The sequence below is a fragment of the Taurulus bubalis genome, assembly GCF_910589615.1.
Source record: "Taurulus bubalis genome assembly, chromosome: 6".
NCBI classification, from domain to species: Eukaryota; Metazoa; Chordata; class Actinopteri; order Perciformes; family Cottidae; genus Taurulus; species Taurulus bubalis.
Window position 1 is genome coordinate 1,341,578 of NC_136594.1, and position 16,785 is coordinate 1,358,362.

The window sequence follows — 16,785 nt, forward strand, 5'->3', positions numbered from 1 at the left end:
TAACCGCTCACTAACCTCTCACTAACCTCTCGTTAACCGCTCACTAACCTCTCACTAACCTCTCGTTAACCGCTCACTAACCTCTCACTAACCTCTCACTAACCTCTCACTAACCTCTCATTAACCGCTCACTAACCTCTCACTAACCTCTCACTAACCGCTCACTAACCTCTCACTAACCTCTCACTAACCTCTCGCTAACCTCTTGCTAGCCTCTTACTAACCGCTCGCTAACTGCGAAGCCTCCGTCTTCAGGGATGAAGTCCGTGCTTCATCCCTGAAGACCTCCCTGCGTGGGCCGGAGGCGTCGCCGCATCGGGAGCAGCGTTGTTGCAACATCTCAAACACGAGAACCAAAGTCCATCGTCTCCGCGTTACGAGGGACTCAGTAAACTGGTTTCCTTTGTCTGCAGTGGGGCGATGGTAATCTTTACGAGGCACTAAAGCGCGAGAGGAGTGGAGTCAACAGTCAGCAGACCAGACATCTGAGGTCTGAGCCGCACCTCCGTTAGCAAGGAGCTGTGAATGAAACGGCCTTATTGTCAGATTGTCATTGTTCCGAAGGTCTTCGAACACATCATGGGACAAACGCACAGAAAATATTGTAATCAAAAACATTTTATTCTAGGTGCCTCCTTTGAAATGTCTCCACAAATAACCGCTTACTTTCACCAGATTGTGCAAAAAACATTAAACTCTGAGCTCCTTAGAGAAACGATGACATCATCAGTGATTCACCTGAGACCAACAGTCATGTGACCAACAGTCATGTGACCACAGAGAAACTGACTGATGAACAGGAAGTGAACACATGCCAATATTTGAGTAAATAAATGAACGAGCGTTTCTTTTTCTTTCCCATGATTGACGTGTTCTGGTTCTGCTCCTAGTGCCGTGGTTCTGTTCCTGAAGAGCAGAACCTCATTCATGACGGAACCGGTTCTAGTTATAATACCATGGTGAGGACAGACGCACGCACACTAAGGCTGCACATTACATATTGGGCGGGTTTGTTCTCGGCCTAAAATATAAATATTCTTCTTCTTTTTAAACACAACTACATTTTCAGAAAAGAGGAAGAAGCGATAAACGCTTACGAGAGGTTACAGGCTTTTCAAAAGAATGGGAAACAACTCACTTAGGTTGTCTGGGTTAAAATAAATATGAAATATATATATTTTTATATATATATATATATATATATATATATATATATATATATATATATATATATATAAATATACATATATATGTATATACATGTATACTTATATATGTATATTTCCACGTTCTTGTTTCACACAGGATGGTTTGCTTCCTCGTTCATTATTACGTGCACAACATACACATCATTCAGACGTTCAATAAAAGGGTGTGTGTGTGTGTGTGTGTGTGTGTGTGTGTGTGTGTGTGTGTGTGTGTGTGTGTGTGTGTGTGTGTGTGTGATCAAGCGGCCCAAGTTTCAGATCCGGCTTTGTTTTGTTTTTTTTCCTTCTGTCTTTAAACGCAACCCAGGATCTGTGGCATGCATGGGCCGAGGGGGATGAAGATGAAGATGTGTGTGTGTGTGTGTGTGTGTGTGTGTGTGTGTGTGTGTGTGTGTGTGTGTGTGTGTGTGTGCAAAAGGTGTGCTTTGGAGAGGAACAGAGATGGAGAACTTGACTGCAAGCCTCGTAAGTCAAGTGAAAAGAATTGAACTCCATGAGAGACGTCCAAAAGAAGGAAAGAGATGTTTTACTGTGTGTGTGAGTGTGTGTGTGTGTGTGTGTGTGTGTGTGTGTGTGTGTTTGTGCACAAGGCTGTGCTCGGCCGTGCGCAACCTGTTGGTGAGGTTAGCTTAGCTAGCGCGGTGCTGCTTTGGACATCCTGGAGCCGGCAGAGATCTCTCTCTCTCTCCTCTCTCTCCCTCCATCTCTCTGTCTCTCTCTCTCTCTCTCTCTCTCTCTTATTGTGTGTCTTTTCTGTCTTGAGTCTGTTTTGTGTCGTTTTGTGTGTCAGTAATGTAGTTGGTCTTGGTTGTGTGTCTCTGAGTGGCATGCTGCAGGTGAAGCCTCTTCAGTGATCAGCAGAAGAACTACAGGCAGCGAGGAGCACAGGCGCTGGAAGCAGAGAAACACTTGTTTTGTGAAGCGACAACGTGCCTCTGTCCCGCTGACCGGCAGGAAGTAACGCGAGCTGCTGGGACGAGCTCGGCCTCCCGCATCATGCAGCTCCAATTTCTGCAGCCGGCGCTTTTCAGCGTGGTTCAGATCATCCAGAGCGACAGGAAGTGGGAGCCATCGCTGCTTCATGTTTACTTGAAGGTGACTCTGCTGCTCAGCAGCCAACAGAGCGAGGCTCCAGGAAACCAGTGAGGAGCTAAGTGTGCATCCTCAAGTGGCTTCCCACTTCCGTGAGGTCATAGGACGGCTCATACGCGATAATCAAGGCTGTCGGAATAAATTATACATCGTAAATCGTAGATATCCCATGAAGAAGACATGTTGCATGTTGTCCACGTAAACAAGGACGTATAAAGAACGCTGACAGGAAGTGGATCCGTCCAACAAACGGCCATCTTTCAACCAGGAGACACGCAATGTGCGAACTTTAATAACAACACTTATTATTTTAACCCAAACAGCAATCTTTTCCTCAGTAGTTTAGTTGTCTAAACCTAACTAGTAGTTTAGTTGTGTAAACCTAACTAGTAGTTTAGTTGTGTAAACCTAACTAGTAGTTTAGTTGTGTAAACCTAACTAGTCGTTCCTCAAACTCATGTTAAAGAAGACACATGTTAGGCGCCACACGTTTAGTTAAGGTTGGCTTTACAAATCTTCAGTTTTCTTTGTGTTTAAAATGACCTCATTAAGGTTGTAAAACATCATGTTTTCATGCGCGGAGGAAAAGTCTACTTTGATGTGTTGTTTGTGTGTTTTTGCATGTTGCTTATTTACATCCTCTCTGCTCCACTTCAACAAACCAAGCTTTGTTAACCAAAGTCAAGTCATCGAGGTATTTACTTTGGATTTGCCAAACTGGAGTTCACCCGCTGCGGATATCAGACGTCTGCATCCATCTGCCTGCAACAACAAGCCAGGTTCTGTGGTCATTTCCTGCAGACTTACGCTCTCACTCCTCAGAAGAATGCAACACGCCTCGCTCTCTTTGTTTGGATATCAAACAGCAGAAAGAGCGGAATGAACCCTCAGGTCTCTGAGTTAACAGACGCAAACGTCCTTCATCCGATTGCAGCCGCTCGGTATGAAATCTGTGCACTTTTGGCCTCACAGTTAGCGTCTGAAGTGGGCCGAGTCTTTTCGGAGGGAAGGCCAGCAAAAACAGGATGCCGAGGAGGAGGAGCTCCACGTACCGAGATCACCTCTGGCGATGCTCTGACCGGCCTACTACCAGGAACACTGGGGGGTTGTGATTAGGGCTGGGGGTATGGCCAAAATTTCATATCATGGTATTTTATAAGATTCTGGCGGTTTCACGATATATCTTTCCGAGTAAACACATTCATTCATTGACGCCGAAAAGGACCGTCGGCCAACTGAACAGCTGTTAGAGAGGTAGGCAGCTGTTTGTACGTTGGTACATAGAGAGCGTTAGGAAGCTAAACAGTAGTCGTTACGGCTATGGTATGACGGTATAGGAAAAGTTCATACCGTATGGAAATTTGAAAACGATATACTGGTTGAACCGGTGTATCGCCCAGCCCTAGTTGTGACCAACAAACAAACAAACAAACAAACAAACAAGCGTGAAGGTGGAAAGCTGCAGCATGGCTCCACATCAGAGGCCGAAAACAGACGACGGTCCACTGCAGACATTATGACCACAACTGATGATGTCACGTTTCCTTTTGTCTCCGTGGACAGAAGCTCTGTTGTTCGCGACGCAGCTCAGCGCTGAACGAGGAAGACTTGTTTACAGTGTTTATGCTAAGCTAACCGGCTTCAGGCCATGAGAGACAAACTCTCCTATCCCGATAGAGATCATTTTATATCTCGATAACGACATAAATCACGATATAGAACGATACGATACACGTGATATTGGATATTTATGTGTCTTTCTGTAATCGTTGTGTATTTCCTTGCAGTAGTTTGTGTCTTCGTAGCTGTTTTGATTCTCGTTGTGGTTTGTTTATGTCTCTTTGTAGTCGTTTTGTATCTCTCTGTAGTTGTTTTGTATCTCTTTGTTTTGTATCTCTTTGTAGTTGTTTTGTATCTCTTTGTTTTGTATCTCTTTGTAGTTGTTTTGTATCTCTTTGTAGTTGTTTTGTATCTCTCTGTAGTCGTTTTGTATCTCTCTGTAGTTGTTTTGTATCTCTTTGTTTTGTATCTCTTTGTAGTTGTTTTGTATCTCTTTGTTTTGTATCTCTTTGTAGTTGTTTTGTATCTCTCTGTAGTTGTTTTGTATCTCTGTGTTTTGTATCTCTCTGTAGTTGTTTTGTATCTCTTTGTTTTGTATCTCTTTGTAGTTGTTATGTATCTCTTTGTTTTGTATCTCTTTGTAGTTGTTTTGTATCTCTCTGTAGTTGTTTTGTATCTCTTTGTTTTGTATCTCTCTGTAGTTGTTTTGTATCTCTCTGTAGTTGTTTTGTATCTCTTTGTAGTTGTTTTGTATCTCTTTGTAGTTGTTTTGTATCTCTCTGTAGTCGTTTTGTATCTCTCTGTAGTTGTTTTGTATCTCTTTGTTTTGTATCTCTTTGTAGTTGTTTTGTATCTCTTTGTTTTGTATCTCTTTGTAGTTGTTTTGTATCTCTCTGTAGTCGTTTTGTATCTCTCTGTAGTTGTTTTGTATCTCTTTGTTTTGTATCTCTTTGTAGTTGTTTTGTATCTCTTTGTTTTGTATCTCTTTGTAGTTGTTTTGTATCTCTCTGTAGTTGTTTTGTATCTCTTTGTTTTGTATCTCTCTGTAGTTGTTTTGTATCTCTTTGTAGTTGTTTTGTATCTCTTTGTAGTTGTTTTGTATCTCTCTGTAGTTGTTTTGTATCTCTTTGTAGTTGTTTTGTATCTCTTTGTAGTTGTTTTGTATCTCTCTGTAGTTGTTTTGTATCTCTTTGTAGTTGTTTTGTGTCTCTTTGTAGTTGTTTTGTGTCTCTTTGTAGTTGTTTTGTGTCTCTCTGTAGTTGTTTTGTATCTCTCTGTAGTTGTTTTGTATCTCTCTGTAGTTGTTTTGTATCTCTTTGTAGTTGTTTTGAATCTCTCTGTAGTTGTTTTGTATCTCTTTGTAGTTGTTTTGTATCTCTCTGTAGTTGTTTTGTATCTCTCTGTAGTTGTTTTGTATCTCTTTGTAGTTGTTTTGTATCTCTTTGTAGTTGTTTTGTGTCTCTCTGTAGTTGTTTTGTATCTCTCTGTAGTTGTTTTGTATCTCTTTGTAGTTGTTTTGTATCTCTCTGTAGTTGTTTTGTATCTCTTTGTTTTGTATCTCTCTGTAGTTGTTTTGGGTCAACAATTGTATACTCATTGTTAACAACGTAAACAAAGTGAAATTGCATCATATAGTATCCCGGTACCTCGATGCATGGCGTAATCAGGATACGGTTCTACTGGAAGACGATGAATTATCATATTGAACATCCAACTTCACATTCACAGAAGGAAGGGAATAAACACGTTTCCTAAAATGTCAAACTGTTCCTTTAAATGCCGAACGGCTCACACGGAGCTGTTTTCATTCCATCTCATTTCATCATGGTTCTTTTTTCCCTCCTTTGTCTGCTATTACTCTTCTCACATGTGTTTTTGCAATAAAGATGTATTTACACGTCACGCCAATAAAGAGGGGGGAGGAGAGAGAGAAAGAGAGGGAGAGAGAGAGAGAGAGAGAGAGAGAGAGGAATCACATGGGAGTGTTCTTAATCAAATCTGACAAAAGACATGAGCTCCGGTCGAGGGGCTCAGGTGGATCTCTGGAGTCCAGACTCTCTCTCTCTCTCTCTCTCTCTCTCTCTCTCTCTCTCTCTCTCAGACACGTGATATCACAACATCTTTAATAAATAAAAAAATTAATTAATAAATAAAAAAATACAATTGTAGTTAGTTGTACTAAAATGACCTGATGTGTCAATATTTTTATTTCAAATCACCTTTGATGTACCTTTCCACAGTATTTCTACTATATGTAATACTACAGATTATTTTTCAGACCCTTAAAGGTGACCAAACTTAAGAAAAGATCTCTCTCTCTCTCTCTCTCTCTCTCTCTCTCTCTCTCTCTCTCTCTCTCTCTCTCTCTCTCTCTCAGACACGTGATATCACAACATCATCCCTCCATCCTTCCCTGCAGCTCTCTCGTCTCTTCTGCTCTCTCCATTTTTCTTCAGTCCCGTTCTAAAGCGATGACTACGTCAGAAAGGTGGTTCAGTATTTGGTGTCCAGACACGAGCGTCAGGAGGAGGAACCAGACGAGTGAAGGCGTTACGTTGTGGAACGCATCTCACGCTGGAGGAAGAGTCCACTCTGATGGGGTTACCTCCACACACACACACACACACCCTGTCTCTCGGCCTCAACATCACTGAAGGGAAAAGGCCAGCCTCCCCATGAGACGTGGTCTTTGTTGATGTTGTTGTTGTGTTGTTGTTGTGCGACCCGGGGATCCGTTTGAAGCCGCGGTGGAGTGAGACGACCACAGAGGCTTCTTCACAATGGAGGCAGCACTTCCTGCTTCCCTCCCGGCTCTGAGTCTTTCCCTCTCTGCTCTCTTCACAGCCCGACGGCTAAACACCAGGTCACATGTGTGTCCAGACAAATCATTTTTCTTTTTTAAGCTGCCGGACCGAACCAAGAGCGTCTCCGACACACAGAGAATCCCTCGGAGCGATGCTCAAACAATGACCTCTACCTGGCAGACATCTTTTAAAAAAATATAATAAAAACCTGGTTTCGTCCGGATGAAACTCAGAGAGCTCGTCAGAGATGACTGCTTTCACACATTCAGGTCTAGGAGTCTACGAGGCTACGAGTACAAGGCTACGAGTACGAGGCTACGAGTCCAGGAGTCCAGGGGTCTACGATTACAAAGCTACGAGGCTACGAGTCCGAGTCTACGAGGCTACAAGGCAACCAGTCTGCGAGTACAAAGCTACGAAACTACGAGTTTACGAGTCTCACGGATCACGATGGAACCGGTCTGAACTAGAAGACAGCGGCCCGGCCGGAGGCGCCTCCGACGTGGTCAGGTGATGAGCAGCGGGACGCCGATATTAGTGCTCACCTATAGTTCCTCAAAGCAGGACCGGGTCAGAGGACCAGGTCAGAGGACCGATTCAGAGGACCGGGTCAGAGGACCAGGTCAGAGGACCGGGTCAGAGGACCGGTTCAGAGGACCAGGTCAGAGAACCAGGTCAGAGGACTGGGTCAGAGGACCAGGTCAGAGGACCGGGTCAGAGGACCGGGTCAGAGGACCGGGTCAGAGGACCAGGTCAGAGAACCAGGTCAGAGGACTAGGTCAGAGGACCAGGTCAGAGGACCGGGTCAGAGGACCAGGTCAGAGGACGTCAGCGTGAGTCATCCATCATGAGAAGCCTCGGTTTGTATTAATATGAAACGCTCACCGTCCAGGGCCCCATTCCTCGTATCTGGTTCAACTAAGTCAATCAAATGTTCTATAATCAGCTTAAAATAACCCAATGATTGAAGTCAGGCTATGTCGGTTTCTCAAAGGCTGATCCCCGCTCAAACGATCTCGTTAATTCGAACCAGACTTCAGTGATCTGGATAATTGCGCGTGCCCGCCCTACTTCAAAAAGGGAGAAGCGTCGATCACTGAATCCATGATCTTCTAACAGTACAATGAAACCATGATCTTCTAACAGTACAATGGCAAATAAACTCAAAGGAAGAGCCTCTTTTTTGTCCGCTGATGAGCAGGAGATGATCATGAACGCATATGAGGAACTCAAGACCATAATCATGGCCAAATCTAACCCCGCCACTGCTGCGAGGGCTAAACAAAACAAGTTAAATGCGTAAGTGTTGGGAAAATGTATCGGCTCATTTGAAGTGCCTCATCACCCCAATCAATCAGATTAATTATCTCAACTCTTTCAGAATAAGTAGATAAAAACAAGCCCAAAGAGTATCTAGTTGATACGAATCAATAGATACTTATGAGGATAGATGCACTGTTTGCGCTCATCTATCTATCATGCACTATATATGCAACCCTGTATCCTAAAAATCACGTACCCCCAGAAAGCGATAAAACAAACAATACGTTGATTAGAAACGTATTTGTAATACGTCAAACACAAACAGAATCAGGGAGAAAATACATTTCCAGCCAAATGTAATTGAGGATGTGTTTTAGTTCTGGGGGAACGTATTTTTTTGGAGACAGGGTGTGTGTGAGTCTGTGTATGTGTTATTCATAATCAGAAATTCAATCAATTGAAGCAGTGAGCATAAATTGTGTGTGATTCTCTGTATTCTTATCACGATCACCTTAATCATGTTCTACGATAATGATATGTATGGTGTACTAATAACACTGTCATATAATTATGAGAGCTTTCAACCACATGTAGTTCAACCAGCCATCAAGAGGACATGGAGCAAGTAAAGACCAAGCACAAGAACATTATCCAGAATGCGGAGTCAATCCAATATGTGCCATGGTAATGTAATGAACAGCTTGTCAGTGTCATATCCTTCATGCTTTAGTGATTTAGCCAAACTTGCTTTGTGGAAACGAAAAGCCTGACTTATGTAATCTTATCCTGAAAATGATCCGGCTAACTCAGTTAGCCAGCTACGAGGAACGGGGCCCTGGACATGCACTCACAAACAGCCACAAAGAGACATCGGAGGTTAAGAGAGAAACAGGGAGAAAAACAACAGAAGTTTAGCGTCTTATTGTATTGTTTTGTATCTTTGTAGTTGTTTTGTATCTCTTTGTTGTAGTTGTTTTGTATCTCTTTGTTGTAGTTGTTTTGTATCTCTCTGTAGTTGTTTTGTATCTCTTTGTAGTTGTTTTGTATCTCTTTGTAGTTGTTTTATATCTCTTTGTAGTTGTTTTGTATCTCTTTGTAGTTGTTTTGTATCTCTTTGTAGTTGTTTTGTATCTCTTTGTAGTTGTTTTATATCTCTTTGTAGTTGTTTTGTATCTCTTTGTAGTTGTTTTGTATCTCTTTGTAGTTGTTTTGTATCTGTTTGTAGTTGTTTTGTGTCTCTCTGTAGTCGTTTTGTATCTCTTTGTAGTTGTTTTGTATCTCTTTGTAGTTGTTTTATATCTGTTTGTAGTTGTTTTGTGTCTCTCTGTAGTCGTTTTGTATCTCTTTGTAGTTGTTTTGTATCTCTTTGTAGTTGTTTTATATCTCTCTGTAGTTGTTTTGTATCTCTTTGTAGTTGTTTTGTATCTCTTTGTAGTTGTTTTATATCTCTCTGTAGTTGTTTTGTATCTCTTTGTAGTTGTTTTGTGTCTCTCTGTAGTCGTTTTGTATCTCTCTGTAGTCGTTTTGTATCTCTTTGTAGTTGTTTTATATCTCTTTGTAGTTGTTTTGTATCTCTTTGTAGTTGTTTTGTGTCTCTCTGTAGTTGTTTTGTGTCTCTCTGTAGTTGTTTTGAATCTCTCTGTAGTTGTTTTGTGTCTCTTTGTAGTTGTTTTGTGTCTTTTGTAGTTGTTTTGTGTCTCTTTGTAGTTGTTTTGCGTCTTTTGTAGTTGTTTTGTGTCTCTTTGTAGTTGTTTTGTATCTCTTTGGTAGCTGTTTGTACCTCGTTGCAGTTTATTTACATGTCTCTGTAGTCGTGTTGCGTCTCTTTGTAGCGTTGTGTATCTTTTCGCTGTTTCTCTCCGTCTCCTTGTGGTCGTTGTGCGTCTCTCTGACATGTCACCGCCTCGCTTCTCGTGTCCAGTAAACACAAAACAAATCTCACACGTCCCCGAATAGAACCATGAGACACACAAAACCGTCTCAACCATCTACCCGACAATGTCATGAGGAGCAACACACACACACACACACACACACACACACACACACACACACACACACACACAGTGTACACCCCACCCATTACATTGCAGTCTTGAACTGTACGTGCAATGGCAGGGGGCTTCACGTCACAAGCCCCGCCCCCACACAAACACACCCCCCCCCCCCCCTCCATATCCCGGAATAAAACGCACGCACGCACGCACGCACACACACGCGCGCGCGCACAGCATCTCGTCTTACCCATCTGAGCCCGGGTCGGATGTCTTTCAGAGCTTCATGGTGGATCAGGGTCCTGCTGGTCTGCTCTGCTGGTTCTGCTGCAGACGCCGCTATGCCATCGCAGCGGTGCTATCCGGGTCTCTCTCTCTCTCCCTCTCTCTCTTTCTCCCTCTCTCTCTCTCCCTCTCTCTCTTTCTCCCTCTCTCTCTCTCTCTCTCTCTCTCTCTCTCTCTCTCTCTCTCTCTCTCTCTCTCTCTCTCTCTCTGCACCCCCCACACACCCCGGCTTCTCCCCGGTCTTAGTCCACGGGCTCGGTCCCGGTGATGCGCAGCCTCCTCGGGTGTTCCGGTGCGTCCTCCTCCACCACGAGCGGCGGACCGAGCGGCGGTCTCGAACCCACGAGATTCACCAAATAAACCCCAAACCCTCCGGCAGCTGTTCCCCTTTTCTCTTGTTGTGTGTTGTTGTTGTTGCGGTGCGCAAAAAAAAAAAAAAAAAAAAAACAGCGATCCAAACGGCGCAGAGGAGGATGGAGATGGAGAGATGAGGGGCTGGCGGCGCGGAGGAGGAGGAGGAGGAAGAGGAGGAGGAGGAAGAGGAGGTGATCGACGCTTTCTGCCGTCCGATTCGCCGTTTTTCTGTCGTGTTTACGACCCGCTGCCTCCTCCCTCCCTCTCTCTCTCTCTCTCTCTCTCTCTCTCTCTCTCTGCACCCGGTGTGACGCCTTTTCCGCTTGCAAGAAAACAAGACCCCCCCTCTCTCTCTCTCTCTCTCTCTCTCTCTCTCTCTCTCTATGTTACTTCTTCATCATCATCATCCTCCCGCTCCCCTTTCTATCTGCGATCACACATGCGTGAAGGAGGGAGCGTGGGGGGGAGGTGTGTGTGTGTGTGTGTGTGTGAGAAAGAAAACGGAGGGATGGAAGGAGGAGCCCGAGAGCAGAGCTCCTCCCCGTTATGATGCTTATCGGTGGAAGTGGAGAGAGAGAGAGAGAGAGAGAGGGGGGGGGGGGGGGGTGATGCAGCTATTATTTTATTTTGATATATTTTTATTATAATAATAATAATAATAAAAGAATCTCAGAGTGGCACAGAGCCAATATATAGTCAAACAATTAAAAACAAAGTTAAAACATAATACAATGATTAATGGCTGACAATGAATTAACACAAGGTGATTTTTTTACAAAAATGAAGCCGCTGTTTGAAACATTCCTCTAAAGTTCTGCAAAACAAACGTTTTTTTTTTTTATTACGTTTTTTCACTTTATATTGTTTTATTTATTTTTAAGTTTTATGGATGACGATGTGAGGAGAATACAGAGACATTAGTAAATATTGTTTTTGGGTCACCAGATAAATGATCTGCAATTCTGTCTCGTGTAAACTTTTACGCCTGCAGTTCACCTCCCGGCCACATGGCGGAGTCTGAAGGATAAATGTACATTCAGTTTGTTTTTTGTTAACTCATGAGAGGAAATAAGAATGATTCAATAACACATGCATACAACACATTCATAATCTGTAATAAGCGGCTGGTTTGCTTGTTCAGGAGGATTTTAGGTTCATTTACAAACACAATTGCTTAGTTATGTTCAATAGAGATGATGAAATACTGAGTTATGACTAGAGATGGTATCGTTTTTCTATCGGTTTTCTGATACCGATGCTAAAACGATGCCGGTGCTAAACGGTGTCTGAACCGATACTTAAAACAAAAAAAGTCACAAAACGATGATTGACGACATTAAAGAAAGGCTTTCTTTATTGCAAAGGCAAATTTGAACAATATGTTAGCTGTTTAACTATTGCTAACCGATTATATCTCGGAGTTCGGCTCTTCTTCTTTACACGCAGTTGTTTTGTTGTATTTGCTGCACGTTGCGTTGTTCCAATCTTTTTTTGCGAAATACAGCCAAACTTTTGACCGTTTACCTTTCGGCATTTTCTCCGTTAAAAGGTTGATCCTAGCTAGCTGCTGTAGCTATACAAACAGTAGGCTATCAGCTAGCTGCTGTAGCTATACAAACAGTAGGCTATCAGCTAGCTGCTGTAGCTATACAAACAGTAGGCTATCAGCTAGCTGCTGTAGCTATACAAACAGTAGACTATCAGCTAGCTGCTGTAGCTATACAAACAGTAGGCTATCAGCTAGCTGCTGTAGCTATACAAACAGTAGACCATCAGCTAGCATCAGCTAGCTATACAAACGGTAGGCTATCGTTAGCTGCTAGCTACTGTAGCTATACAGACAGTAGGCTATCGTTAGCTGCTGCCAGGACGCAGTCATCAGAGTAGTGTAACAAGAGTATTTAAATCGGCTCCGGTCAGGACCGGTGGTATATGTTTTCGGTGCCCAGCCCTAGGTATGAAAGTACAACAGCTGGTTTTCCTCAGAGAAGCACAGCTACAAACACAGAGACTCTCGTTGTCGCTTTAGTCAAATAACAAAAGCGACATTAAACAGTCTTGTTGTTTCAGGAGCCGGATCCTCTAACGGCTCTCTGCGCCTCTGTGGAGATGTTTGGTTAAACCTCCACGTGGCCTGAAACACCTCCACTGAAACACACTGAAACACACCGTAACCGTAAACACAGCTGGACGCCTCATCCTCCTTCATCGAGGCCTCCTTCATCATCCTCAGCCTCACACGTTTAAATAACTAAATATTGACATCAGCCTGTCAGCAGACACAACGCAGTCAGTAGAGGAACACGGAACCTCATCCAGGTTCTGCTTGTGTTCCTCTGAGAGGTTCCGTGCATTTAAAGGTGTTTTACACACTGACTGCAACATGTTTGGCACTGACAGGTCGCTACGTTTAGACCACAAGGAATAAAGAAACGAGGATGGACGGATGAGCAGTCTTCTCATCCAGAATTCGTAGTTATATCTGAGACAAAATAACGGGTAAATTGAAGATATTCCAGAAAAGATTCATCTCTTTCCTCCAGGACACGGTTCTATTCTTCACTAACTTCAGTAACTAGAGAGGTACAGGAAGTCCTTCCTTCCCGCTGCTGTCAGGCTGCACAACCAGCTGAGCTCGCAGTAGACCACTAATACTTATAATACTTATAACACTTTAATGACTTTAATGACGTTCATCTGGTGCAGTAAACATATTTAAACAGAATGTGTGGGTCATGTTTGGTTTGCATCTTTGTTTCCGGACAAATGGCCGCCGCGCCTACAAGTCAGCGTGGAGACCGCCAACAGTGACCCGACTCAGTCCAAAGGTTTGAATATTCATTACATCGCCTCAAAACTACAGAAAGTCACAGCTCTAAACAAATAAAAAAATAGTCCCATGTGCAAAACCCCTGGAAAAGCATCACCTGTGAGTTTTGAACCTCCGTCCGTCGCTCCGGAGGATAAATCGTCATCAGCCATTTCCAGTCTCGATGCTAAGCTAACTGCTAACTGCTAACCGAGACGAGACAACGCCCTTTTGTGTGTCTCATAAAGAGAGCTAACAGGCGGAGGGATACTCTGGTACTCAGATCTCTCTTTTGCTTTGAAGACATATCAGTAATAAAACATTTAATAAATTAAAATACAAACATGCGGCTGCATCACTGGCGTCACGTGACATGACACCATCAGCCATGTGACAGGAAGGAGCCGATCAACAACCAATCAAAACCACAACAAACAAGCTCATATTTAACATTTAAAAATGTAACCAGTGCATTCTAACTAGTGCGCTCTAACTAGTGCATTCTAACTAGTGCATTCTAACTAGTGCGCTCTAACTAGTGCATTATAACTAGTGCATTCTAACTAGTGCGCTCTAACTAGTGCGTTCTAACTAGTGCGCTTTAACTAGTGCGCTCTAACTAGTGCGTTCTAACTAGTGCATTCTAACTAGTGCATTCTAACTAGTGCGCTCTAACTAGTGCGCTCTAACTAGTGCATTCTAACTAGTGCGTTCTAACTAGTGCGCTTTAACTAGTGCATTCTAACTAGTGCGCTCTAACTAGTGCGCTCTAACTAGTGCATTCTAACTAGTGCGCTCTGACTAGTGCGTTCTAACTAGTGTGCTTTAACTAGTGCGCTCTAACTAGTGCGTTCTAACTAGTGCATTCTAACTAGTGCATTCTAACTAGTGCGCTCTAACTAGTGCGCTCTAACTAGTGCGTTCTAACTAGTGCGCTTTAACTAGTGCATTCTAACTAGTGCGCTCTAACTAGTGCGCTCTAACTAGTGCGCTCTAACTAGTGCATTCTAACTAGTGCATTCTAACTAGTGCGCTCTAACTAGTGCGCTCTAGCTAGTGCGCTCTAACTAGTGCATTCTAACTAGTGCGCTCTAACTAGTGCGCTCTAACTAGTGCGCTTTAACTAGTGCATTCTAACTAGTGCGCTTTAACTAGTGCATTCTAACTAGTGCGCTCTAACTAGTGCGCTCTAACTAGTGCATTCTAACTAGTGCGCTCTAACTAGTGCATTCTAACCAGTGCGCTCTAACTAGTGCATTCTAACTAGTGCGCTCTAGCTAGTGCGCTCTAGCTAGTGCGCTCTAACTAGTGCATTCTAACTAGTGCGCTCTAACTAGTGCATTCTAACTAGTGCGTTCTAACTAGTGCGCTCTAACTAGTGCGCTCTAACTAGTGCATTCTAACTAGTGCGCTCTAACTAGTGCGCTCTAGCTAGTGCGCTCTAACTAGTGCATTCTAACTAGTGCGCTCTAACTAGTGCATTCTAACTAGTGCGCTCTAACTAGTGCGTTCTAACTAGTGCGCTCTAACTAGTGCGCTCTAACTAGTGCATTATAACTAGTGCGCTCTAACTAGTGCGCTCTAACTAGTACATTCTAACTAGTGCGCTCTAACTAGTGCGCTCTAACTAGTGCATTCTAACTAGTGCGCTCTAACTAGTGCGCTCTAACTAGTGCATTCTAACCAGTGCATTCTAACTAGTGCGCTCTAACTAGTGCATTCTAACCAGTGCATTCTAACTAGTGCATTCTAACTAGTGTATTCTAACTAGTGCGCTCTAACTAGTGCGCTCTAGCTAGTGCGCTCTAACTAGTGCATTCTAGCTAGTGCATTCTAACTAGTGCGCTCTAACTAGTGCATTCTAACTAGTGCATTCTAACTAGTGTATTCTAACTAATGCGCTCTAACTAGTGTGCTCTAGCTAGTGCGCTCTAACTAGTGCATTCTAACTAGTGTATTCTAACTAGTGCGCTCTAACTAGTGCATTCTAGCTAGTGCATTCTAACTAGTGCGCTCTAACTAGTGCATTCTAACTAGTGCATTCTAACCAGCGCATTCTAACTAGTGCATTCTAACCAGCGCATTCTAACTAGTGCATTCTAACTAGTGCATTCTAACCAGTGCGCTCTAATTAGTGCATTCTAACTAGTGCGCTCTAACTAGTGCATTCTAACTAGTGCATTCTAACCAGCGCATTCTAACTAGTGCATTCTAACCAGCGCATTCTAACTAGTGCATTCTAACTAGTGCATTCTAACCAGTGCGCTCTAATTAGTGCATTCTAACTAGTGCGCTCTAATTAGTGCATTCTAACTAGTGCGTTCTAACTACTGCGCTCTAGCTAGTGTATTCTAACTTGTGTGTTCTAACTAGTGCATTCTAACTAGTGCATTCTAGCTAGTACGCTCTAACTAGTGCATTCTAACTAGTGCTCTCTAACTAGTGCATTCTAGCTAGTGCATTCTAACTAGTGCATTCTAACTAGTGCATTCTATCTAGTGACATGACACCATCAGCGATGTGACAGGAAGAAGCCGATCAACAATCAATCAAAACCACAACAAACAAGCTCATATTTAACATTTTAAAAACAGTTATGAGAGGCTTATTATTTAATCAAAGAATTTCTATAAAAAAAATTAAATGTTATTGCACTCATTTCTGCTTTTGTAATAAATGTGTTATTAAATGACCTTTATATGTCATGTGATTCACTCTTTAGTGTAATGATGTTTCTTTTTTATCATTTTCAAAATAAAACCCCTCACGTATCCATGTGAGTGACTATTTGTATGAATATTGCTCAAATAGAAACAGAAAAGAAGTTGTGTGTGTTCTAACTAGCGTTTTCTTGCGGCGTCGAGGCGGCAGATTTTTTGCTGATTTGCATGAATAACTTCCTGTTTCTGCAGAAGCTCGTTGTGAGGGATGAAAGCTGTAGGAACAAATGTTTCTGCACTTTTTGGACGTGGGTTATAGACGGCACGACAGATTACAGGATTTCTCCTCTGCCGACACGCCTGAGTCTGTCCACACACACACACACACACACACACACACACACACACACACACACACACACACACACACACACACACACACACACTAACAGCAACATTAATGATTAAAAGCGGTGTGTATTTACCTCTCAAATCTTCTTCTTATCTTGTATTCCGACGCGGGGCGGTCCAGGAAACCGACACAGTGCTGCCAGGTGACACTGAAGAGCATCACCAGGTGAGCGGAGCCAGGTGAGTGTGGGCTGAGCGGTCCAGCCTCCGTCTACAGGTAACGGACACACCCACAGGGTGGCAGGGCACTGGAACCCAGTAAAACGGTTTGAATACTAATCATTAACTCCCCGCCTTCCATTTTGCCTGAGCGTCTTCACAAAGAGCCTGATCATAAAAAAAAGA

The 16,785-nt window shown here is 43.1% G+C and overlaps 1 protein-coding gene across 1 annotated transcript in view; it reads right to left on the reverse strand.

Annotated features, from left to right (window-relative positions):
* Positions 1-10,547, reverse strand: part of mgat3b (beta-1,4-mannosyl-glycoprotein 4-beta-N-acetylglucosaminyltransferase b) — a gene marked incomplete at its 3' end in the record, with an annotated part of 32,104 nt that extends 21,557 nt beyond the window's left edge. The window contains exon 1 of the mRNA XM_079219602.1: positions 10,172-10,547. The remainder of the gene's footprint in view (positions 1-10,171) is intronic.
* Positions 10,548-16,785: the final 6,238 nt, after the last annotated feature.